This window comes from Piliocolobus tephrosceles, chromosome 8 (genome assembly GCF_002776525.5).
Source record: "Piliocolobus tephrosceles isolate RC106 chromosome 8, ASM277652v3, whole genome shotgun sequence".
Taxonomy (NCBI): Eukaryota; Metazoa; Chordata; class Mammalia; order Primates; family Cercopithecidae; genus Piliocolobus; species Piliocolobus tephrosceles.
The window spans coordinates 41,554,417-41,581,866 of record NC_045441.1 but is presented as its reverse complement, the minus strand read 5'-3'; the positions used below and the strand labels follow the sequence as shown (position 1 = coordinate 41,581,866).

The window sequence follows — 27,450 nt, the reverse complement described above, 5'->3', positions numbered from 1 at the left end:
ACTGGCAATTAGGTAACGATTTTCTATAAACTGAAATGAGGAATGTTAGAAACACATAACCAGTTAACAGTGAGTGGCACAACAAACACAGAAAAAGCCCACACCTAAGCAGCAAACTGACATACTGGGGTGTAACAGGCTTTGCGTATGAGCTCCTTTTCACTTACCAACTAACACAGCTGTTCCCAGGTGCTTGTTTGCAATAACGTCTCTCCACTTACTACTGCCCTTCCTTCTGGACAGTTTCCTTTAGCATTTGCTCTGCCTTTATGTAACTCGTTTTATAATACTGGGCAAAAACAAGGGTTCTATCAGAAAGTCATAGTGGAAGCAGTTTAAGGACAAGTGCAGTAAACAATAGAGAATGGCTCCTAATAAGTGGGCACAGCAAAGCCTCTCCTAATGAAAGTCACTGGCCACATACATTTTCTATTTGACTGCACTTGGTGCACACATTTTTTCAGTATCTAGGTGAGATTGTGATGTTCCGTGAATCATATTCAGAATATCAAGGCAAGTTTTCTGACACTTTCTTTTAGTTTGATAAAACAACATAAAATTTAGAATCCTAACCATTTTCAAGTATACAATTCAGTAACACAAACACACCCACAATGTTGCACGATCACCACCATGATCCATCTCCAGAACACTTTCACATCCCAAACAAAAGCCCCTACCAAGGAATGATAACTCCCCTTTCCCCTTTCCCTTGGCCCCTGCAACCTCCATTCTGCTTCTGTCTCTAGGAATTCACCCAATCTAGGTGCTGATAGAAGTCAAACCGTACAAAACAGATGCTTTTGTGCATAACTTATTTTACCCAGCACGATGTTCTCAAGATTCATCGATGTTGTAGCCTGTATCAGAACATCATTACTTGTAATAGGAAAAAGTATTCATTGCATGCGTACACCACACTGCATGTATCCATCCAACTGTCTGCTGAAGGAAACCTGGGCTATCTCCACTCTTCGGCTATTGTGAATAATCCTGCTATGAACATGAGTGTACACATGTTTGTGTGAGTGCCTGTTTTCAATTCTCTCCACTGTATACCTAGAAGTGAAACCACTGGATTTCATAGCAATTCTATGTTTAAGTTTTTGAGAAAACACCAAATTGCAGCAGCTGCGCCATTTGACATTGCTACCAGCAATACAGCAGGATTCCAATTTCTCCACTTCCCTACCAAAACTGATTTTCTATATTTTTTAAGTAATAGTCATTCTAGCAGATGTGAAGTAGTCTTTTATTGTGGTTTTGATCTCTATTTTTCTCAAGACTAGTGATGTTGAGCATATTTTTATGTATTCATTGTCATGTCTATTCAGTCTTTTGCTCATTTTTAAGTTGTGTTCTTTGTTGTTATTCTTAAGTTGTAGGAGTTCCATCTATATTATATTAATTCCATGTCATTTGTATATGGTTTACAAATATTTCCTATTTGTGGAATGTCTTTTCACTCTTTTGACAGCATCCCATGATAAGTAGAAGAGTTTAAAAAAAAAAAATTAGAAAGTTCAATTTAATTAATTTTTTGTTTCAGTGTTTTAAGTGTCATATCTAATAATAAAGAAAAGATTCTGAATCAAATGCCATGAAGATTACCTCCCATATTTTTTCCTAAGAGTTTTATCATTTTAGATCTTAAACTGACGTGTTTGATGCATTTTAAGCTAAATCTTGTATATGGTTGTAAAAGTTTGGGATCTAGGTTTACTCTTTTGGATGACTACATGTGATTTTTGTATAAAATGCTTTGAGAAGTGTGTATTGCCTATAGGCCTCCCCGTATCAACACTGGTTGAAAAGCATATTTAGAGTTTCTAGCACTCTATCATGTTTGAATTAAGAGTTCAGGAGGCATTCTGAGAAAATCAATAGCTTGGGAGATGTTCTATGAGGCCTCGCTGTTACAAATGGTATTAATTTGATGGCAAGAGTATGTTTTATTCAAAATTACTTACATTGTTTCTTTTTTCTTTTTGCAAAGGCTATGTTAGGTCACTAGGAACACCACAATACATTCCATAAAGTATGATGCAAGTGACACTTGTTTTATAACAGTGTAGTAATACTTTTTATAACTACAAAAATAGAAACCAAAATTTAGACCAGGAATGGTAGCTCACGCCTATAATCCCAGCACTGTGGGAGGCTGAGGTGGGTGGATCTCTTGAGGTCAGGAGTTCAAGATCAGCCTGGCCAACATGGTGAAACCCCATCTCTACTAAAAATGCAAAAAATAACCAGGCATGGTGACGTGCGCCTGTAGTCCCAGCTACTTGGGAGGCAGTGGCAGAAGAAGCGCTTGAACCCGGGAGGTAGAGGTTGCAGTGAGCCCAGATCACGTCACTGCACTCCAGCCTGGGCGACAGAGTGAGACTCTGTCTCAAAGCAAAACAAAACAACAACAACAAACAAACAACACAAAAACTAAAGTGCTTGGCAAATCACTGTCACCTTAATTATTTTGTTGCTTTGAAAACAAAATTGATACCCCAAATGCAGCATATCTGGAAAATAACTCAGAAGAAAATAGTGCATATCAGGTTTTATAGCATATACGTTGCCTGGTTCAGAGGACTTCTTCAACAGAAGATGCTTTACTATTCCCAGGATATACAGCCAGGCCCTGCACAGTTGAAGTCAACATGTATTGAATCAGCAGCATCCCCAAGAGAGCTGCTTGGCTTGGGACGTAAGGCTGCACTGGTCACACTTGTCTGAGGCCCAGAGAGCAGACCAGAGCCGCCCCTGCCCATAGACTCAAGAACTGTGCAAGGACAAGTCCACATAAATAAGATGCCCACTGTCCCCCATTTCCACAGAGCAGTTGCCCTAGCACACAAAGAGGAGAGAGTCATTTATGAGAAGAGACAGTCACTTGAAATAGGGTGAGTGAAGTGACTGATATGCCCTCCATATATTTGCTGGCCTTATGCTTCACCACCAAACTCCAATCACATCTTCATTGCCTGCCAGAGTAGGATCAGGACCACTTGTGTCAGGGTGACTCAGGATGCTTGGAAACCCCATTCCTGCATCTATGCAAGACCTACTGAGTCAACATTTCTTTTGGTAGATCTCAACAGTCCACATTGCTACAAGAGACCTGGACCTGAAAACTAAAGTTTGAGATTCCCAACTCTCTTTTCATTTATGTTTTGCACACTTGAGATATAAAGGTTACCATGCAATTATTAGTATCATCTTGTTTTCAATAAGTTTTTCATTATTTATTTTCTAGGCATGCTTTTCAATGTTCTAATATTCACAGCTATTTTCTTTATTTTCTCCATTTTTTATCCAGAATTCTGTATTGGCTACCTCAGGGCTTTTGCTTCTGGTCAACTCACAGCTAAGTGGTATGGCGGGTGGCCCTAGCGATCTACACCTGATGATGGAGACCACGAAGTTTGCGATCTTAGGAGGTAATATTCTGTCGATGATCAGCAACAACTGATGTAGCTCCTGGAAAACATAGCCCTGCCACCTTTGACAACTATTCCTCCAAAGTTATAGTATATGGACCAGTGAAAATTAGCTTATGGGATGCAAGGTGGACAAGAAGACTATCCTACCAAGTAGGTGTCTTACCTTGAGAGTCTTTAATGATTTGAAAGTGTCCATGTATTTCAAGGTGTTGCAATGTGTCACAACATTGCTTCAACCCTCTTGTAATCCCAGGGGGACTAAATTCAAAGTGAGAAATAACAAAGACACAATTTAGAAACCAAAAGAGAAAATGCTGACTCCAATCATTTACGCACAGGATTTAACACTAGGTAAGAAATCAGTGTTATTAAATACCTGAATATTTGGCTTTCAGCCATGAAGTCCTCAGCAGTGTTTGAGGAAGTTCCTAGCGTAGTTCTATGCCCATCCCTGTCAAGAAGGAGAAGCAGCAATGTTTGCTGTTGAGAATGCCAGAGTCCTGACCTTCATTACTGAATCCTATCCACCAAATCAGTTTAGCCTTTCTTAGAAATGCTAAGTCCTACGCCCTGACAAACTTTGTTACAGACTGTTTTTTTTCCACTGAATTATTTTTAACCTCCTAGCAATTTTAAGATTATTTTGATAAAATGGAAGAGTTCATACTTTCAAACTGCGTTAAAATGTCTTCCTAAAAAGACAACCTTCATGAAGCCTTGTTTTTCAAAAGAAACTACTCTTAAGCAGATTGCTAGCCAAATATCTTCCAAACTTGCTTATATTATTGTACTGTGAGTACTAAGCACTAAGCTGTTTAAAAGACCTCTGTGTTTAAAATGACATACCTTCTGAATTTATGAAATTTTCTAAGTAATTTTCAGACCTGTAAAAAGTACATTCTCTTGTCTAAACATGCCCCCAAAATGCCATAACTAAAAAACTCTAAGCTCACTACAGGGCTGCTATGAAACGTCTTCCAGATTCATTTTACCTAGGTTGGACCACAGTACCACTTACGGATCCATAGATCAAAGGAGCTGTTGGCATGGGTGTGGACAGAGCTGGAGTGCCTATACAGATGAGTCCTAAATTACAGCATTGGATAGAGCTGGAGGTAGAAAGATTTAGTGTCCTGGCTGCAGCAATACAGGGAGTCCAAAAATGTAAACTGTAACCTAGACCTTAGGTTATTATAAAGATACATTTGTAATACATTACAGATCATTCTGTTCCATGTTCTAATTTCTCCTTTCTAGTTAGATATAGTGGTAATAAAAAGTTTATCAGAGGGAATTTTGTGAAAATTAAAATAGATATTATGTATACAACAAAGCATAAAGTGTTAAAAAAAAACCACCTCAAGTGATAGCATGCATTAGTGTTAAATATTACTACATAGAAAATATTACACTCATTCGAAAATGCCAAAACCTGAGAAATCCAGAAATAGCATATAAGTATAAGGGAATCCCTATTGAAAGGGAAGGAAGAAGAGAATTGCAGAAATAAAGCCATGTTTTCAGGAATAAGATTGAAAAAGAATTATTTTGTTTTTAAGGATAGAAAAATACCACTTGAGTTTTCTTATTTAGAAAACAAATAAATTTTGGCTTTAAAAATGAAAAGGTTATTTTTGAAGACAGGGATAGCTTTATTTTATAAAGGCTAAGAGTAATAGCACACTGAGTGGTCCTGCAGATAGATTTCTGTTCCACGTAAGGAAAGTTATTTTATTAATTTGAGTCCATGAATTGAAGCAGTGTGTTGTCCATAACCTAAGAGCCCCTATTTTCCTGGTGGAAGGACTTCAAATTTTGTAGATAGCAGCTGGCACTGGAAGTGGCTTTACAACTTGAGTGACTCTGATTCTAAGAAAACTCAAGAGAACTGTTCTATGTTAAATCAGTCAATACCTTTGGATTAGGATACATCACTTTTCAATAATAAGAAGGGCCCTTTCAGATAAATTCAAGTGAGATTGTGAGACTGAAGGATTTTAAGGAATTAAAGAGAATTTGTAATGTATTAGAATAGTAGAAAATAAAAATGGTGATTTTTTTTTTTTAAAGGAAATGTGCTTGCTAGAGATCTATAGATTAGTTAGCTTGAATAATGTTGGGGCAACGTCTTAAGAAATTTTCAATATTTTGAGTACTTCAAGAGAAAATTTCTCATGTGGGAGTAAGTGAAGTAATTTCAATAAAATATGCACCTTATAGAATATTCATTTATCAAATAATCACAACATAGTAAAATGAGAGCCATAATATATGTAAATATTATTCATGTGTGTATGTTTTCATGTGTGTATGCATATACTTGAAAAAACTGTTCCTAATAATTAAATTGAATCACAGGCTCATATCTTCCCAAAGAAAACAATTTCAATAATAAAATTGTTATCAATAATTATTGGGAAAATGTTGGCATGCCATTTCCAGAACTACTGATTCTTTTAATGTGACATTGGCAATTTAAAAGCTATAATTTTGTGTCTTCTAAGAAGCCATTGAAATACTTGAAGAGAGGAGTCAGCAAAAAATCTTTCACAAGGAAGGTGAATCACTGTTACTTCTCATAGCCGGGAAGCTGTTCTAAACTTCTCCATTAGATTTTTCTGAGAAAGGCAGGAATCTCATGGCAGTTTTAGAATTAATTTTAATGCACACTAAGAGCAACAAAAATATACATTCTTAGACTCTGAGTGAAAGAAAGGCTTGTTGTTGTTGTTGTTGTTGTTGTTGTTGTTGTTGTTGTTGTTTTTAAGACATAGTCTTGCTGTGTCACCCAGGCTGGAGTGCAGTGGCACAATGTCGGCTCACTGCAACCTCTGCCCCCTGGGTCCAAGCAATTCTCCTGCCTCAGCCTCCCGAGTAGCTGCAACTACAGGTGTGTGCCACCACACTTGACTAATTTTTTGTGTTTTCAGTAGAGACGGGTCTCGAACTCCTGACCTTAAGTGATCCACCTACCTCGGCCTCCCAAAGTGTTGGGATTACAGGCATGAGTCACCATGCCCTGCTGAAAGGCAGAATTTTTAAAGAAGAATACAGACTTGAAACATGGAAAGTATTGGTTCAAATAACAGTTCCACCACTTATTAGTCTTGTGAATTGGATAGGGTGGTTAACTTTTCTCAATAATTTTCTAACCTTGAAGATACTAATATTACCACTCTAAAATGGCTATAATAAGGATTAAGTACAATAAAGTTGATGGGGCACCTGATGAAAAGCTGGGATCACAGTGCTAGTTGCTCTTTTCTCACCTTCAGATTTTATCTGAGAATGAAATAAGAACCTGCATTATGGTATTGTTCCATAGGGAGCAACCCAGCTTTCCCTCTGCATTTTAAATTTGAGCAAAACTCCAAGATCAAGAGCCTACTTTAAATATTCAAAAAATGTATCATAAATAATGAAAGTAAAATGAAATTGACTTGGACTTCAATGAGCAAAGCTCCATGCCTTCCACAATAGTGTTAAATAGATGGATGTCTTCTTTCATGTCAACAAGAAATAGTTTTGAAAGTGGATAACTTATTCTAATATAATGAATTAAAAATTGAAGAAGCATCTGAACCTGTCATTTCATTGTAGTTAGAAGGAAAAGTAGATTTTACAACACCAAAGTCAAAATTACTAGAGAAATGAAGAATATATCCTACACCAACACTAAATAACTCCATCCTGCAGGTTAATTCAATGTCTTATTTGGAATCATGTTTCATTGACAAAGTATCTTAGTGGACCCCTAAAGCAGTGCAAATTAAAACGAGATATTTCTCCTGGTATAGAAGATAAATGAATAGCACTAATAAAAATAATCCAAAATGAAACCATCTATGATGTCATGGTATAGATTCTGTGGAATTAAAAGTAAACTACATTTTGGGGTATGAACAAAACTGATTGTTTAGTTAAAAAAAGATAATATTTCTGTTCATAGTAACATATAAAGAAGGCCTTTGGGTGGTATTAATTGATCGAGAAGAGATAAAAAATCACTCTATTAAGTCTATTGCCAACTTTGTTCCAGAGTGAAGCATGGTACATCATTTGTAACAAATCTAGTGATGATGGCTTTCTAGGCATTTTACTGTTTACCACATAATGTAAAGTAAATTCTAGAATGATGGGACTAATTTTAATAGCTATAATCTACCAAAAATTCAGTATAAAAGAGAAAATATTAAGGACCTAAGAGGTATTAATCCACTTAAACTAATTTACATGATAAAAAATAAAACGAGAAAAATTCAGGTAACAAGTCTTCCTTAAATAAGGAAGGTTATATAAACTATTAGAAAATAACATATAATAAAAGATAAAACAGTAAGTTGAAGATTAAAAATAACTATTTCTTCAGTAAGCATTTGAAAAATATATTGTTTTACATATAACCTTTATATATACAGTTGAAATTGAATGTAATACATAAATGTGTGTATCTACACATGTATACTAAAGATTTTTAAAATGGAGATTTAAAAACATGCTTGTAAATAATTTATGAATCAAGATATGTCATATTTTGGAAAACTAAATAATTCTCAGAAATGAATAATAAACAAACACTACACGTCAATTCTAGTAGAATTCTAGCCATTCTGGTAGCAATGCAACTGCTCTTGAAAGAGTAAAGTATATTCTGTAAATTTTTTTTATCAGAAAACAATAAAGTCTGAAAATAAACAAGCCCAGAAACCTACTCGAGCACAAATAAATGAAATGGAGAATATAGGAGCAAGAAAATAAATAAAATATTTGCAGAAATTAGAAAAATAGAATAAAAATCTGCAATAGAAAGCATGGAAAGTCAGAAGTTGATTATTTGATAACTCTAACTCAAAATGCATATAAATTCTTTTAAAATGAATGAATGAATAAATATAAAGAGGTAAGATAACACTATGGCAAATTGAATCAGATATAAATTAAAAAGGGAAGAAGGCACAAATAAAAATTAAAAATAAAAATGGGAATGTGGTTAGGGATAAAACAGAGATTATAAAGTTAATTAGAAAATTTCAATCATAAAATTAATTAATAAACTTGAAAATTTGTATATATTAAACCATCTCTATAAAATTAACCATGTAACTTCTCACAATTGATTCATAAATATCTGAAGAACCCTACATTTTAAAATTTCAATCAGTAATTTAAAAATCTTATAATAACAGACTAAAAAAAGATAATTTACATTCCAACTCTTCCTATGAAGCTAATGTAACCTAAACATATAAGCGAGATACGACTCATGTAAGAAAGGAGCATACAGTTCAATTTTCCTCATTAACATAAATGTACTAATCCTAAACATTATATGATTAAACCAAGTACATTAACATATAAGGCAAATCATTATGTACATAGCTAATTTTCTGCTTTTAAAAAGTGGATGAAAAACAGAATAAACATTAATCAAATTGATGTAATTCACCACTTATGAATTAATATGCTTATTTCAATAATATGCAGAGTAGCTATAAGATGAAAATTAACACTCATTCATTGTAAAATTTAAAAATAATTAAGTGGTAGAAGAGAACTTCCTCAACTTGAAAACGTGTCCTATATATTTGAAAACCTGTCCAACCTTGTAGAACATATATTTCTCATAAGTTATCTGTAAAAATAATTATTTAACAGATCAAGGAAAAGACAAAGATGCCAACAATCACAGTTTCCTGAAACATGTTATGGAATCTCCCAACCAATGCAGTAACTTTGTCTTAAAGAATGAGGTGAGCTTTAAAAGAAATAAACGTAATGAAAATAGTTGAATATATAATTGTCTACAATGAAAATTCAAGAGAATCTATAGAAAATGCATATTTCATTAAAAGATGTAGACATAGTAACGTATAAAGGTATAGATATAGGATTAATATATAAGAATGAACTGCATTTTTATGTACAATCAGGAGTTAGACAATTAAACTTTTTAAAATAACAATCATAATAGACATAAGTTACATGATGGCTAGGAACAAATTTAACCAGGATAATCCAAAATATTTATAGTAAAAAATTGAGCCCTTTTTTCTATGGCATTGTATAAAGCTAGGCATTTTTTTTCCAATAGAGAAAGACAGACAAGGAGGAAGAGAATGAGGGCAGTTGAGAGAGAGAGAGAGAGAAATTGGAAGATTTTGACCTCATGTTACTAAATGCAGAAGATTATTTAATATAGTATTATATCCACTGATAGTATAAAAAAGATAAATGATACATAGATGACTGATAGAGAGATAGAGACATGATAGATGATAGACAGATGATGATAGATAGATAGATAGAGAACTTCCTTAACTTAATAAAAAACATTCACTCTAAACCTCAGAACATGATTACATGGATTTGCAAAGTTAAGGATTTGTCAAAGCATGTTTTGGCAAAAATTTGAAGAGATGAGCAGTCACTTGCTATTGCACTTATTGATAGGATATATCTTTGAAAAAAAATTAGAGTTTATTTTGCAAATAAACATTGCCTGTTCCTTAGAATCCTGTAGCAATTTGACTTCTCTAGATATAGTTTCTATACAAACCATTACATATAACTGTCAAGGAATGTGCACATGAATGCTTAGAGCAACACTATTTTACAGCAAAACTTGGAAATAGCCCAAATGCTCATCAGAAAGATTAGGAATACAGAATAGGCATGGAGTATATACGATATACTCATAGTGTAGATGAAACAACACGAATGTATAGAAGCATAATATTGGAAAAATATTTAAGAGATATACATATATATACACATATATATGCTTTTTTGCATAAATCTCTAGCGTAAGAAAAACTTTTGAAATAACATATACATTGGTGTGGTAGCATTATGTTTTTTGACAAAGCAAAGGAATGATGAATGCACCCAAGGCAAGGGCAGTGTTTGCTGAGAAGCACTAAAGGTTGTCTCAGTGCTGTTTATGTTATGCTTGTACTGAAGTAATGTGTTGAAGATCTTGCCTTTCTCTTTTGTATCAACTGCTAGACAACGTAATCACAAAGAAAGAAAGAATGTCAGGTTTAAAATACAACTAACTAGAAACATTAAACATGTAAATGTAATCATTAAAAAAGCTCAATGTATAGATTAAACAGTAGATTAGATAGTGGTGAAGAAAGAATTATTGAAATTAATGATCACTGAATTGGAAGATATATTGTGGAGATTTCAGAGAATTCAGCAAAGAGAAGAGAGCAAGTTGAAAAAAGCAAGATATGCAGAGGCACACTGCACATGCTCTGAAAACGCAAGCCATAATATTCAGGTCTTGTAAATCTAATAATATTTTTTATAATGTATATGTTTTCTAAAAATTATCTATTATGCTGTGGTTTCAAATTTGAACGAAGTTATTAAGTGAGTTATGTTTTTACATTTTCTACTATGATTAATGCATTTCTATATGTATCTATTGTTTTCTTCATGGTTCCTGTATTTTTTTGTATGTTTGCTTCTTTCCAGAAACTTAAAGTTTGATTTTACCATTTTTTTCATTATTTTCCAATATTTTAATTAATGTTTTTTCCTTCATTTAAAAAAAGTTATTCTTACTTTTTCTGAATTCCTGTATTGAACACTTAACAAAGTTATATATTTCTTCTTTGTTTCTAGGTGAACACCCTGAGGTAAATATATTTCCTCTCTAAGTACCATGTTAAATAAACTCTGTAAGTTTGCCTTTGGTTCAGTTTTTTGTTAATTTTAAAAATTTGTAATTTTCATTATTATGTCCTGTTAAACCCATTAGTTATTCGGATTTTTTTTTTAATTTCCACTTTTGCTTGTTTATTTGCTTCACTACCACTTAGATTTAATTCTAAATATGATTGGTTATAGTTAGAAAATATATTCTTTGTATATTCTTAGACATTTGTTGACATGCATTGAGACCTATGCAGGCTCAATTTTTCTAAATAGGTGCTTTAAAAATGTACATTATCACTTTGTTGAGTGCTGAATTATATAAGCAGGTAAGCCTTCATGTAAAAAGGGTATAGTGAGTCCAAGCAAAATTAAAAAAAAAAACAAATAAATCCACAACTTGGCACCTCCATATCTCCAAAAAAAATGACAATCTTAATATCACCAAAACTATAGATTGCCTGGACAAAAATAACAATTAGACAGACAACATACTCTATAACTCAGCATCCTATTTTTTTATAACTTCATACATATGGCTTGGGTAACTTCACACTTCCTGAATATCAATATTCATATCCTTCAACAATTAAAAAATTCTCAGCCATTCTCTCCAAATATTGCTAATCTTCCAGTCTCTCTACTTTATCTTTCTCAAATTAGGAATATGTTTTACTGTCTCATCCTGTCAGACGTGTCTCTTTTCCCTTCTTTTACATATTTCCTTTTTTTTTTTCTTTTTTTAAATTATACTTTAAGTTCTAGGGTAATGTGCAACAACGTGCAGGTTTGTCACATAGGTATACACGTGACACGGTAGTTTGCTGCACCCATCAACTCGTCATTTACATTAGGTATTTCTCCCAATGCTATCTCTCCCCCAGCCCCCCAGCAACCGACCAGCCCCACTGTGTCATGTTCCCTGCCCTGTGTCCATGTGTTCTCATTTTTCGACTCCCACTTATGAGTGAGAACATGTGGTGTTTGGTTTTCTGTCCTTGTGATAGTTTGCTTAGAATGATGGTTTCCAGCTTCATCGATGTCCCTGCAAAGGGCATGAACTCATCCTTTTTTATGGCTGCATAGTATTCTGTGGTGTGCCACATTTTCTTAATCCAGTCTGTCATTGATGGACATTTGGATTAGTTCCAAGTCTTTGCTGTTGTGAATAGTGCCTCAATAAATGTACGTGTGCATGTATCTTTATCATAGAATGATTTATAATTGAGTATATGCCCAGTAATGGGATTGCTGGGTCAAATGGTATTTCTAGTTCTAGATCCTTGAGGAATTGCCACACTGTCTTCCATAATGATTGAACTAATTTACACTCCCACCAACAGTGTAAAAGTGTTTTTATTTCCCCACGTCCTCTCCAACATCTGTTGTTTCCTGACTTTTTAATGATCACCATTCTAACTGGTATGAAATGGTATCTCATTTTGGTTTTGATTTGCATTTCTCTGATGGCCAGTGATGATGAGCATTTTTTCATATGTCTGTTGGCTGCATAAATGTCTTCTTTTGAGAACTATCTGGTCATATTCTTTTACATATTTTCTATCTTATATTACTGTGGTGCATTCCAGATAGTTCCTGCATCTCTAGCTTACAATTTATTAACTCATCTTCAAATTGTATATGATTTACACTTTTAGGCTATTGGTTTTGACAGACATTTGGCTTCTGTTTAGTTCTTTTTTCAAACGTGCCTGCCTCCTATTCACTGTTCATGTCTTTTTATCATTTCCTTTTGTAATGCCTTTAAACATTTCAGATGTTTTTGTAATTTTCACCTGCAGTTTGACCATCTTAAATTATCCAAATTCTAATCTGCTGTTACTTTGCCGCCTCACTCTTTACCCATGACATGCTGGCACTATACCCATGTGCTGTGTGCTTGTGCATTTGATCATTTTTAATGAATGTATAATTTATATGCAGTAAAAGGAATAGAACTTACATAGTTTTCTGAGTTTTAGTAAATCAGGAAACCTGCAACCATCATTATTTAAGGAATTTTATTTACAAACAGCCCCAATTAACTGCTACCTAAAGATAAGTACTGTTTCGATTTCTTTTACCATACATTAGTTTTGCCTGTATTTGAGATTTACATAAACATACATCTTAAGCATGTACTCTTTTGTATCTGCTTTGTTTCTGTTCAACATAACTTTTAGCTTCATTCATGTTGCTCCATGTGTCCATATTTTTTAATCTAAATTTCTATGTATTAATTCAATTGTATGAGTACACTCCAATATGCTTATTCATAACATCCAGATTTGGATAAAGTGAATAAATTGTGATGATCATTCTAATATAATCTTGTATGGACATTTGCTTTAATTCATTTTTGTAAACACCTATCAGCTGAATTTCTGGATATTTGTGTAGGCTTTTTAAATGTTATAAGAGATTGCCAAATTGTTTTCCCAAGTAGTTGTACTATTTTCTGTTTCACAGTCAATGTGCAGGAGTATCAGTTGCTCATGGTTCTCACCAGCATTTGATATTGTTTGGCAGATTTAATTTTCATCATTGTAATGCATGTGTCCATGTGATTTAATTCCTAATTTTGTATTATGAGCACATCTTTGAAAAAGATCTTATCACGAAGAATCCTATGTTTGGTGTTGAATATTTCTTTCAGGTATTCCAGTGGCAAAACCAGCCTCCAACTACATTTTACCCAAATATCTGCTTGAAAGTGACTAAGCTGTACAGTTATTAAAAGCATGAACATCAAATTTCTGAGAAAGAACATCATTTAAGGACTTTTACTGAAGAAGATTTTTCTTCCCAAATCCAGACTGAGATAGAAAAGACTCTGCATGATCTCCTTTTGCCAGTGGGTGGATTTATTTTTTCTAGTTCTCATTTATCATGTAGTAATGTACTCATTTTCAAATAACAGGAAAACCGGTCCAAAATGACCTAAACACAGAGGGGTTTATTTGTTCATTATGTCAAAAATTCAGAAGTTAGAATTCCAGGGTTGGCTGGTTGCATGTTTCATCTGCATGGCTAGCAGACACCGGTGGCTTCTCCAAGCATCACAAAAAACTGCAAGTTGGATGAAGGGGGTTGGGAAAATGACCCAAAAACATTACTATTAGTAAGGTTGTGCTTTTTGTTCTTAAAGAGATATATACATACCTCACCAACAAAAACTCCCTTGATAGATGTATATGACATAGTTACCTTTATTTGCAAGAAAAACTTGGGAAAAGTGGATTGTGATGGGAGTTACATTTCAGTTTGTCTGTCATAGCCCAGAAAACAGGGTAACAGTTACCCGTGACCAATCTCAGTTCCTCCACATGGAACATGCTCACATCTTTAAGGAAGAAGTATTATCAAAATTCACCTAGATTACCTTTAGTTTGTAATCTATTATCTGTGATGTGAGCTAGTCTCAAGTTCAATGATAACCTATATGTCTCTGCAGTGTTGGAGCACACACAGAAGAGTTACAACAAAATTCCCCTTAAGAATAAAAAATGTAAAACAGGCATCCCTGGCACATGATAATCCTGCCTGTCAGGAAGAGAAAAACTCTAACCCCTAACAGGAGATCCAATGCTTTGTTATTACCATGGGATCCTTAGGGAGTCACTTCACCAGCCAGAAATCTCTGTGTCTGGAGGCACTTTCTGCCTGAGTATTAGTTGCTGGGCTCATTCCACCCACTCAGACTGGCAGCTGCATTCAGCTCACGCTACTGTCCTGGATCCCACACCTGCCAAGGGCAAGCAAGGTGTAGAGCAGCAAGGGGTGTGTGGGCGACTGAGCACGGGGTCTGTCCACTGCAGACAGCCAGGCATGCTAACTGCTCTGGTGGGGCAGGCAGCTGCAGGTGCCAGCACAGGTGCCAGCTGTACGTGAGGCTGCAGCAGGACCAGATGTGCTGCACGTGGCTTCAGCTGCAGCCCTCTGCCTCTGGATGAGGGGAATGCAATTGTACCCAGAAGCTTGGAGATGCCAGGAGCCACAGAATCCCAAAGAGGGTGACATAGCCCTAGCTCAGGGAACCCCTAGGTCTGGGATCCCTGAAAGACTGCAGCTCTTCTGACCTTCTCATCACCCACAATGTGGCAAGTGGCAGGGGCATGTTTCAGCCCTGTTTGTGTCACAGCTTTTACATTCCTGCCATTTGGAGATTCCTAAGTTCTTGTCCCACGTCCAGAAAAAGTGAGCTATGTGGACAACTGGAGGGTGAGCAAGGTGGAGAGGAGCTTCACTGAGCAACAGAACAGCTCTCAGGAGACCAAAAGTGGATAGCAGTTTTCCACAGGCAGGGGGTCCCGATGAGGGTCCAGCTCTCAGCAGAGAGGAGAACTGGAGTGAGTAGCTCCTATCTGCAGGGAGGTCATCTCACAGAGTCAAGGAGACCTGAAGTGGGTAGCTCCTTTCTGTAGTTGGTAGTCCTGACATCTGTCTGAGTCTGGCTGAGTCCAGGGTTTTTATGGGCTCAGAAGGAGGAAAGTATATGCTGATTGTCTGTCTATGGGCAGGCCCAGAAAAAGCCCCACAAGTTCTCACTCTGGACTGCAGACTCTACTCATAACTGGCAGCCTGACCCCCAGTCTACAGGCTGTCACTGACTTGAAAGTGGGGTTTTACCAGGGACCTGTCCTTTTCCACCCAGGAGTCTGTCTACCTCCTGCCACCATCAACATGCCATCTATGGTGCCCAGGTAGTTTGTGCCAAGGGGCACCTGCAGGCCCGAACTGAACCGCTCTTACTCCCCCTCAGCCTCCCTCCTGTGCTTGTTGGCACCCAAAGTCTGGAGAGGGCTGTGGCAGCAGGCAGTTGGCATGTCAGTGCCACCCCAGGTATGTGCACAACCAGCTCGGTAGTGACAGCACCCAAGTTTGGCCTTAACTTTGCTCCAGAGCAGGTGCTAAGAGTGAGGAGGAGTGGGAGCAGACATTTCTGAGCCTGCCTGGGCAGGGGGATTCCTGGGCTCCCGAGAATGCAGGGATGCCTGGGTGCAAAACCATGGCTGGGTGGAGGCAGCTGCATCTGGGAGTGCAGGGCTCCTCACCTGCCAACTCAGAAGAGGGCGGGGATCTCTCCTGTTCCTGGCCCCTGCCTGCTCCACTCCACGGAGTGCACAGTCCCAGCCACGCCTCTGCCGCTGCAGCTGGCATCCCCACTGTGGCTGCTCCAGATGGGCTGCTGAGGCCATCAGTACCTATTCTGGGAGACCCAGGCTCTGTGCTCTGAGAGGAGCTCCCTTATCCACTATCAACCATAACTACACCTTCATTGAGCTCTAGGGCAAAATACCCTGTATGAGCTGTTCAGTTTCCACACCAAGTTCTGTGTGCGTGGCTTCATTGACAATCAGATTTCTTCAAATTTGAATCATCATTGAAGGCAGGTCTTATTTTTTTAATCCCCTGATTCATTTTTATAAGAATTTGCCAAAGTCTAATCTATTTGCTTCTTGTCAATTTCACGTGTGGACTACTAGGACTAAGACCACAGAGAGGCCTAGCTATTTGTTCCTTTGCTACCTCAATTTCCCAGGGATGGGTGTTTCAAGATGAAGGAAATATTAGCAAGAGAACACATCATTCTTCTACTGCTTTCTGTAAGACAGACACTTTCTCTCCCGCTGATATTTTCGAGGCTGCTTTTTAAAATACATCAAACTTAGCCTTTCTCTCCCTGTGTGTTTGATCGGTGTTCACAAGTATCAAAAGCTTTCGTTCATTTTTTCTCTCATTTTATACTCAAATAAACATCTGAGGTAGACAGTTCTGGCATTATTTGTGCAAGTAACAGCTAAAGACTTCAAGGCTGGAGGTATTTAACTCATGCCGCAAGGCAGCACAACTGGGTGTGTGCTGGCCCTGGTGCAAAACCACTGGTGTTTTGATTCGTAGTCTAGAATTGGTGTACTGCACCGTGAAGAGTACTAATACTATAGCTTAATGACGGTCGTCACAACTTCCTGTTAGTAGCATATTAAATGTACACATTGAAAACTATCCCTACCACATCTGGCCCCGTGATGTAATGGTTAGCACTCTGGACTCTGAAAATTCTCCTTAACAAGTAATAGATGTCTCCACTCCTTGGGCTAATAGGCCATGGCGTTCACCCAGTGCAGATCTGAACTGCAGGAAGCACCCTGAAATAATAACTCTCTTCTCTGAACAGGTAAGTTTCAATATGAATGAGTAACATCCGAGAGAAGCAGGAGCAATCCGGTTGCCACTGGGTCTCAATCATTAGCTTGCATCAGAATTGCCCGCAATGCTCTTGAAACCACAGTCTGCTGTGCTCCATCCCCAGAGTTTCTGAGGCAGTAGATCCAGGTTAGCACTTAAAAATGCGGATGTCTAGCAATTCCCAGATAGTGTTTATCTGTCAATTCCAGGACCACATTCTGAGAGCCACCTGTGATAGCTAATTTCATGTCAACTTGAGTGGGCCATGGGGTGCTCAAATATTTTGTGAAACACTAATCTGGATGTTTTTCTGGGGATGTTTTTGGATGAGTAGACTGAATAAAGCAGATTGCCTTCCTTAATGTAAGAAGGCCTAATCCAGTCAGGTAAAGGCGCCGAGTAGAATAAAAAAGATCAACTCTGCCTAAGTAAGGGAAAATTCCTCCTGTCTGAGTACCTTGGAGCCGGGATATCAGCTTCTTCCTGCCTTCAGACTAGAACTGAAACATCAGCTTTTCCTTGGACTGAAACTCATAGCATGTTCCACAATGGGCATGTCTATGTAAACCCACTCCCAAAGGCCGAGGAAGCTGAGAGGCTAAAGACAGAGTCTGACATATCGAGTTTCTCAGAAACACTCAACAGGGACTTACAAACAGAACCATGCACTGGACGGCCACCAGGATGAGATGGTGGATTCTATGGAGTTATCCCCAAGACCAAGGGCTTATGTACCATGGAGACAGAATGTCCATGCTTCAGAAGGGATGTGTAGGACAACTGCTTAAGGGCAAGATTTATGGTAAGCACATGTTTACACAAGGAACAGTAGGTAACACAGAAATCTTAGAGGCATTCCCGAAACCAGAGTTAGTCAGAAGTCAACATGTTGGATGAGCATCCAGGATAGCGTTACTTTAGCCTCCACACAGCATCAGTTCTCCTGGGTCTCCAGCTTGCCAGGCCAGCCTGCAGATCTTGGCCTTGCCATGCTCTGTAATCCTGTGAGCCAATTCCTATGATCTCTCTCGCTACATATATGTATATAAACACACATCCTATATCCATATAAACACACACACACTTGCATGATATATGCATATCCTATAAGTTCTCCTTCTTTGGAGAACCCTTACTTATACACCACCACTGCAGGAACTTCACCAGGTGATAATGAATATTGGAAATCTGATGGCTGATGTTCTAAAGAAGCATCACCATTGGATAAAATAATAATTACAATAATAATAATGAAGCCAAGTTAGCAACGGAGCCAAGGCTGAGAAATCCATATGCTTTCCATTTATAAGCAAATAGTCAATTTTTTTTTTTCCTTTAGCTCTTGGTAAAGTAATCAAAATGACCATTCACAAAATGTATTTGTCTACCCAGCTGTATTTGAGGATTTTTTTTTTTTTTTTTTTTTTTTTGTCAGAGAATGAATTTCTCTCTTTACACAGGCCTCTTCCCAGTTCCAACCCTCGAATCTTTGAAAAGCATATTGATTACACAGCAAGCAGCTGCAAGCCCAAATTTCCCCACCCGCCTCTCTGGGGATCCAATCTTCTCACGCTGCGCCACACCTCAGCCTCCCCCTCCCCATGGCTCTGGCCATGTCAGCCCTGTTATGGGTTTTGTATGTCTCCCTCTGAGAAACGAAGGGCAGAATCCATGCATCTTCATATTTGTGCCCCACTGGCTCTCCACGTGAAAATTATTCCTGGTAGATAGCTTGTGAGCAGTGGATACAAGAGAATAGATGTTGGGTGAAGAGCAGAGGTGCCCCAATAACTGATCATGCTAAACTTAGTGAGTGAACAAGTAAAAGTCTGAACACAAGAAGAAATTAGTGAGTAAACCAGGACGATGGAAGTGTTACTGTTTAAATTTAAAATTTAAGCCAAGGGAATCATGATGGGATCATGATTACAATCCTGAGCTTTAGATTAGTCTAAGTGAGAACTTAGAAAAGTTGCATAAACTCTTTCAACCTCAGCGTCCTCAAATATAAAGTTAAGGTCATACTAGTGCTTCCCTCATAGAAATAGTGTATGTGAGGGGAGGTAAAGCACATAAATCCCTGGGACTAGAATCTAACCAAACTTTAAATATTAGCAAGTGTTATTTTATTATTTTGTGTATTTTTTGTGACCTGTAAATTGCTTTGAAAGCCTCTTCTGAGATATAAACTTTCCTTCATACTCTGATCAACAATTAGATTAGAAGTTTAAAGTAGCAAAATTCATTGTCAGAAGGTGAGACTGTCTTAATGAATTCAGAATATGTTAACTTCTGTGGTAGGTATGCCTGGGCTTTGGAATACATTTAACATTATCATAGCCAAATATTTTTATAGCTTATAATCCCCTCTTTCTTCCTATGTGCAAAACATTCAGTATTAGGTGGGGATGTGACTGGTGGGAACTTTTGAGATGACTGTGAAAAATGCAGTTCTCAACATATGCTACAGATGAGTTAATAAATTTTGTTAAGCCTCATCAATTGTAAAGACCCCTGCATCCCACAAAACAGGGAATATTAAACAATGTCACTGCAAGCATCATTTTGAAGATCTTCTTCTTGGCATCTGTGTATCTCCAAGTCAGTAGACAGACCATGGAGAGTAAAGGCCTGGGCATAGCATGGAACTTTAGCTTCCATGCATCCTGATCTCCACCTGGCTGATCAGGAGTTATCCAATCAATTTCATCTCTCCCATATGGCCCAGTGCTTGTCAAAGAGATGTTTCATGATGTAGAATTTCTAACGACCATTCAAGTACCTCACAAAAACCCAGACATCTAGTGAGTCAGTTGGCCTGTATAGGAGATTCCTCCATATCACTGAGGAAGCTCAAGATGCTGTGGTTTATTCGGAGGAATAAACAAACACTTGATAAAACAGAAATAGTTCAGAAGAAAAAGGTAAGCACCAGACTTGAATGTTAAGGTTGTGCTCTAGGGACAAGTTGTAGGCATTCAGTGGTAGATTCTGACACTAGAGACAGATAATGAGATTTTTATGTAGTCCTGGGATACATACACTTATTCTTAGCTCCTAGACCAAGCATTGAGAAACACAGGAGTGAATTTTGAGAAACACAGAAGTGCATTTAACTCTGAATTCCACCCAAAGTGCCATTACTTCATGCCGCTAAAGCCTCATCTCAGCTAAGGGCACTCCATAATGGCAATTAAACATTTGAACATGAACCTAATACCACTGCAATACTGATATAAAATGAAACTCAATCAATCCACTTCATACTCTCCAAACTCTGGAAGTCTGCACCTGCCATGCTCTTACGCCTAGAACACTGCAGAGCACTCCACCACCACTGCTGATACGCTAAAACCTGTTCATCCATCTCATCTTAGGTTATTTCATTCCACCATGGAAAGCCTTATTTGACTTTCAAAAGGTATCAGCTGCCTCTTTATGTTAATTTTCTATTTTCTCTATATCACACAGTGTTTTACTTTCCTATGCACTCATTTGTATCTCTGAGAGGGCTGGAAGTTCCTGGAGGACAATGCTCATGTCTTGGTCCCTGTTAGTCTCCAGTTGAATGATGTGCCTGGCAAATAGTAGATTTTTCAATAAGTATTTCTTGACTGGTTGACTGAGTGAATGTTTAACAAATATTTTAGAGAATTACATTGTACTGAACCATATGCTTAATACTGACATGAAATGTATCTGCTGAGTTTATTTGAAAGTGCTAACTCCTGAATGGCAACTGGTATCTTAAGGTCAGCTGGCTTAGTGAGTTCATTGAAATGTATCTACAGCTTCATCAAAATAATTCTATGTCTCAGAAATTTTCGGCAATGGGTATGTACAGCCACAATATAGAGTAGAATCTTCATTGTCAAATAGTCTTTTTGACTCTAGGCCCTTCCTCTGGGTAGACAGGACACCCTTTTTTATGTGCAAGTATATAGGTAAATAAAATGTAAACCTTACTCACACATATGAGGTACAGAAAGATCTAATTTCCACAAGCTTACACTAGAATTAGAAAAAACAAACAAGAATTCGAGAGGTGAAGTGACATAAATCATTAATAAATTAGTAGCTTTAAAACAGAAAACAGCTGATTGAATGTTTTTAAAAGTTCTAAATGACAGCAATTAAATCAGAGTAATGACTGAAGGAAAAAATTAAATGGTTTGAAGTTGTAGCAAATGAGTGCAAAACTTTCAGAATGTGTTTTTTACATTCCTTTCATATGTTTCTTTAAAATGTCCTCTTTCTGAGGACTGAGGCTAAAGAAATATAAAATATTTATTGGACTTTATTCTTTTGTGAGAACTTCCTTCCACAAAAAAATTTATTAAATCGGACTAAAAATGAAGAGCTTTATATTAGTCACTGATTTTCATCCCTAACAACTGCTTTTCCTTGATAACTTGAAAATAAAATGCGCACATAGAATGTTTCAATTGGCTAGAATTTGGAAGCTTTGACACTCCCTATTTTAGCAAGTGTTAGTGAAAACTCAGAAATAAATTTCGTGCAAATGAAATGTACAAGAGAAACACATCCATTTCTCCTTATTCTCCTGAATTCTCCCACAATGTGTAGGTAGAATTTTAGTGAGTTCCCCGCAGGACTGAACCTTTGTGTCATGACAAAATTTATATATTGAAATCCTAACCCCCAGTGTGATGGTATTGGGAGGTGGGACCTGTGGGAGGTGATTTGTTCATAGGATGGAGCCCACGTGAATGGGATTAGCATCTGTGTAAAAAAAATCCCAGAGAGCTCATTCTCTGCTTCTGCATGTGGGGATACCGCTAAAAGGAACTGTCTGGGAACCAAGAACACAGCCTCACAAGACACTAAATTTGCTGGTGACTTTACCTGGGATTTCCCAACCTCCCAAACTGTGAGAAACACATTCCTGTTGTTTCTAAGCCACCCAGTCTATGGTATTTTGTTATAGCAGCCTGATCATATTGGAACAGACCTGTGCCTTTTATTTTCACATGTGAATGAACTTCTTTTGACCGACTTTCAGAGTATGTAGATCTGACCTAATCCCTAATAAGTACAAAAAATATCCAATGTTTTGTTATAAAAATACTACTGGCTGGGCACGGTGGCTCAAGCCTGTAATCCCAGCACTTTGGGAGGCTGAGGTGGGTCGATCACCTGGGGTCAGGAGTTCGAGACCAGCCTGGCCAACAAGGTAAAACCCCCATCCCTACGAAAAATACAAAAATTAGCTGGGCTTGGTGGCGGGTGCCTGTAATCTCAGCTACTCAGGAGGCTGAGGCAGGACAATTGCTGGAACCTGGGAGGCGGAGGTTGCAGTGAGCCTAGATCATGCCATTATACTCCAACCCCAGGCCAACAACAGTGACACTCCGTTTAAAAAAAAAAACAAAAAAAAAACTAAAGTTTAGATGGTATGTCTAATTGTTACTAATTTTAGCTATGGATCAAACCAGATTATCTGAAGCATGTATATTTCAACCGTTTGTAATAACTCATAATGAATTAACTATCAGTGGTATGATACAGGCCTTTAAAGAAAATCATCATTAAATAAAAAATAACTTTCACATTTTATTATTTAAGAAAGCATCGGGTGCATTAAGGGCATCTCCTCCTGCATCACACAGGCCACACAGTCCTTCCCCGGCTCCATGCTCTTTAAAGTGAATGAAGGGAAAAATGCATTTTCATTCCTCAGTTTCTGAAATCACTGTATATTTTATTGAATAGATTCCGTATTGTAAGTTGTCTAGTAATGTAATAGACTGGGGCAGTGATTCTTAAATTGTAGCATATATAAGAATCACCTGGATATCTTGTAAACTGTTGATTTCCAACCCTTGTCCTCAAAATTGCTTATCCCAGCAAATCTCATCAAAGGAATTTACATTGCTAATTGGCACCGAAGGTGATTCTGACATAAGTTGTATTTCGCCTTTGATTCTACATTCCCATCCCATACTACAATGCTTTTGACAAGCTTGAAAGAGGATGTTCTTTAAAGTTGACTTTATATTCCTTAATTTCTTGACGTCAATCTTAAAATGTGTTTCTGGGGCTTCATTACATTTTTTTAAAGTGTGTACCTATTCTTGTCTTAATATTTGTAGTATGAAATAACAACAATATCCTATTGTTTGCCAGTATAAACATTGTAGGCAGATATAGCTCCTACACGTATTCATAAATATTCTATTTATTTAATGAAGTTTTTAAAATCTAAGTATCTAATATCACATGTCTTTCACTTTGTCTCCATACCTATAGGCAATCAGTCATGCAGTAAATTAGCTACTGTGTAGCCCTTATTTTCTTTCTGAGCAATTCCATTTCCTTTTCATCATCATTGCTCATTTCCCACATTTCTGGCTGTGATATTTTCTACACTTACTTCATCAATTACAAAAACCTGTAATTGTTAGCTTATAGCTTATTTTTGTCCCAAAATCGCATTTTAAAATTTAAAATATGAAAATATTTTCATCAGATTCCCATTAACTCAATGTTTCTTCCTTTCTTTTATTTCTTTGTGTATTTTGTTTGTTTGTTTGTTTGTTTGTTTGTTTGACAGAGTCTCGCTCTGTCACTCAGGTTGGAATGCAGTGGTACGATCTCGGCTCACTGCAACCTCCGCCTCCCAGGTTCAAGCAATTCTCCTGCCTCAGCCTCCTGAATAGCTGGGATGACAGGCACTGGCCACCAAGCCTAGCTAATTTTTGTACTTTTATTAGAGACAGGGTTTCATCATGTTGGTCAGGCTGATCTCGAACCTCTGACCTGGTGATCTGCACTCCTCAGCTTCCCAAAGTGTTGGGATTACAGGCGTGAGCCACCATGCCTGGCCGACTCAATCTTTCAAATCACTTAATCAGAAATGAGCACCCCTTGTTATTTTATTTAGCCATGGAATAGTGATCCTTGTAGCAATTCAAGAATTTATAAAACAAGCATATTTTGGTTAAATGCAATATCCCCAAACTGCCAAGCCAGTCAAAAACCACAGCTAATCATCCTAGCCTGCCTATCATATCTGTATTTTACCTACAGATTTAAAATAAATGTATACCAATTCGAATAATAGAGTTAAAATAAGAAAAAAATAAACCTATGACAGCATACTGAATTTCCCCCAAAAATAAATTAAAAATCAGTAATCATAAATGCAAGATATTTTATGGCATTAAAAAAAACTTATCTGGTTCGTTAAAACTCTTCATCACTTAATATTTTCTTATTTCCCCCACCCAGAGAAGCATTAGGCTTAAATTATCATTTCTAGTGCAATATTCTCTACATGGTAGAAAAACTGAAAACAATGTTCATTTCACCAGAATGAATACAAAATAACTAAAAAATTGTCTATCACATTTCTTCTACTCCTTTTTCCCTTCGTTGTCAACTCCAGAGTTGAAAGAATAGAGAGAAGGTAGGTGTTGTTTTCCTGAACCACATTAAAATAAATAAATAAATAAATAAATAAATACCAAGGAACCTGTGATTATTTTACATGAATAACAAATAAGAAGCAGTGTTAACAGGCATTTTATATTCAATAGTGATCGTCTTAAGAATACATGAATAAATGCTTGTAAATCTATTTGTAAAAAAATACAAAAAGACTTCTTCTAGCCATGTTTTATCTTATATCAGCGGATGGGTCATCTGCCTGCTATTCCATTTTCTCTAATTCCTTTCCCTGAAGCTGAGTTCTGAAAATGATTATAAGGGTTTGAATTGTAGTAACGTATACTCATCTGTAATTATTATCTTTAGACTTGAAGTTTGTGGATGTTTCAGTTTGTGTGTCACCACAGGTTGAAAGCAGACAACACAAAAGGGTTTTTGAATGAAGGCATGAGAAACCCTACAGAATCTTTTTCCCAGACAAATGATCATAACCGATAAAAATTATTTTTTTAAAGAAAGAACTATTTAAAGTCTCTGGAAACTGTCTTATGGGTAAGTAGGAACGGAGAACAAGAAAACTTAAGGAATCTACCAAATCTTAGTATGAACAGGGAAAGTCAGTGGTCAGTGGCATTTGAACCATAGCTCGTTCTGTCTTCCTGCCTTGTGGCTCAGAATGATGGAAGCTTGAATCCTAGTGGCAATGGCCAAGAACGCAGGACTCCCTTTCCCTCTACCTTTTATTCTAAAATTAAGGCATCTCTGCATGAAGAGCAGAATACCATCATTTCTCATCCTCCACCCCTGCTTTGTTTTGCATAAGCTCTATTCCAGACAAGAGTGGCTAAGAAGCACAGGACTTTCTTCTTCCATCCAGGCCTCATTTAGAGAGAAGAAGCCCTAACAAAGGAACAGCAGGCCAGGAACACTGAACCCCTATCAGTCTCACCCCAGATGACTTGTAAGTTGTCTGTTCCATGCTGGTCAGGCAGCCCAAGAAGACTAGAAGTGATCACCACTTGTCATTACCCTATTCATAAAGCAAGGCAGTAACTCGAATAAGAAAAGCATCTCATCCCTACCCATGCTTTGGAGCAGGGTTTGGAGCTGCTTCTTGGAAGGAGAGGAACAACACAAGAGCAGAGAGCTCCTTGGGCATCCTTGCCTCTGTTTGGAACAGATTGTGAAGAAGTTCGATCCTAAAGGTGCTTTCAAAAACAGTGGAGGCTTTAGCAGTAAACAATAAAGAGGAAGCAACAAGCTAAACATTGGACCAGCTAGAAGTTTATCAGAGAAAATCAGGAAAGAGAAAGATGAGAAGAGTCCACCTAGCATGTCAGTGAAAGCCTCAAAGATCAATCTTAAAGTCTATAAAAGGGTCCAACATCAATTATACCAGAAGTGGAACAATTTATGCTCCACCCAGGCCTTGTTAAAAGCAATAGAATCAGCTGGCAATTAGTGGAGCCTAACTTCTGGGTGTGATATCAGAAGATGCTGGCAGCATAACTGAGATATCAAGGAAAGCAACTCTTTGAATCCACTCTTCCATAATGAAAGCCCACATGCCAAAGGCTGACCCATCTGAGGACAAACATTAGACGTTTCAAACTGTGGTTGAAATATCCTTCACTAGAAGACACTTACAGGCTTTTATTATAAGCCCCAGCCTGTGCTCCACACGAGGTTATCGCACAGATAACTTTTCTATACTAGCACTCTTGTTTCTATTCTTTCTTGCTTGGGCTCACACAATCATATTAACTCCTATTTAGCAGGTCCAATTAATATAGTTTTAAAGGCAGATTTCCATGTTTCTGTTTTATAACAGTACATAGAGGAAATGTCCCCTAGTCAGACACACTAACTATCTCCATAATACATTTAGGTAAATTAAATAAAACTAGTTTACACATTCAAACACCAGTTTTTCTCTAAACTTATTTTTTTTTTCTATTTTACATTTTCTTATACACCCAGTAATGCAACTCTCTAGGAGAAGAATCAATCATAGCTGAATTTCATTTGTAACCTTTACTTTCAGAAACTGACTACAGCATATCATATTGCTATTTTAAACCATGGGGAACCTCATGGCCACTTGTAAATCAAGCTTCCCCATCTCCTTCCCTTTCATTACTTCTCTTCTCAAAGCACAGATTTCAATGAGCCAGGGTCATGCTAGTGACTCCCACATCTGACACCAACTATTCTGACACCAACCCTAACTGAGGTAGCGCAATTCAATTCTGGGATGAATCACCCAGAGTTAGCACAGACTCAAGAAGTTAAAGGGCACAGTCCACAAGATTGACTTCAGTTCATATCAACTGGCTACAAATCGAGAATATTTCCACCACCCTCCTCAGGTCAGATAATTTCACTAGAACCACTCATAAGACTGATGAAAACACTACACTTGGCATTACAATTTTATTATAAAGGACTCCACTCAGAAATAGCAAAACAAAGAGATACAGAGGGTGAGGTTCCCAGGGGTCTGGAATACAGAATTTACATGCTTTCTTAGGTTGCATCATTCTCCTTGCATGTCAGTGTGTTCACCAATCAGGAAACTCCACTAAGCATTAGTGTTCAGAGTTTCTGTTGAAATTTAATTACACAGGCATGGTCAATGTAATCCATTGGTCACATAATTTAACTCAATGTACTGCCTCCCTCCCTTCCACAGAGGTTAAGGGTAAGGCTGATATTGTTTGCACAAACCTGCAAGCCTCTAATCATATGA

General features: G+C 37.3%; 1 pseudogene; it reads right to left on the bottom strand.

Moving 5' to 3' along the window:
* Positions 1-2,719: 2,719 nt before the first annotated feature.
* LOC116418872 overlaps positions 2,720-27,450 on the bottom strand; it is a 30,614-nt pseudogene continuing 5,883 nt past the window's right edge.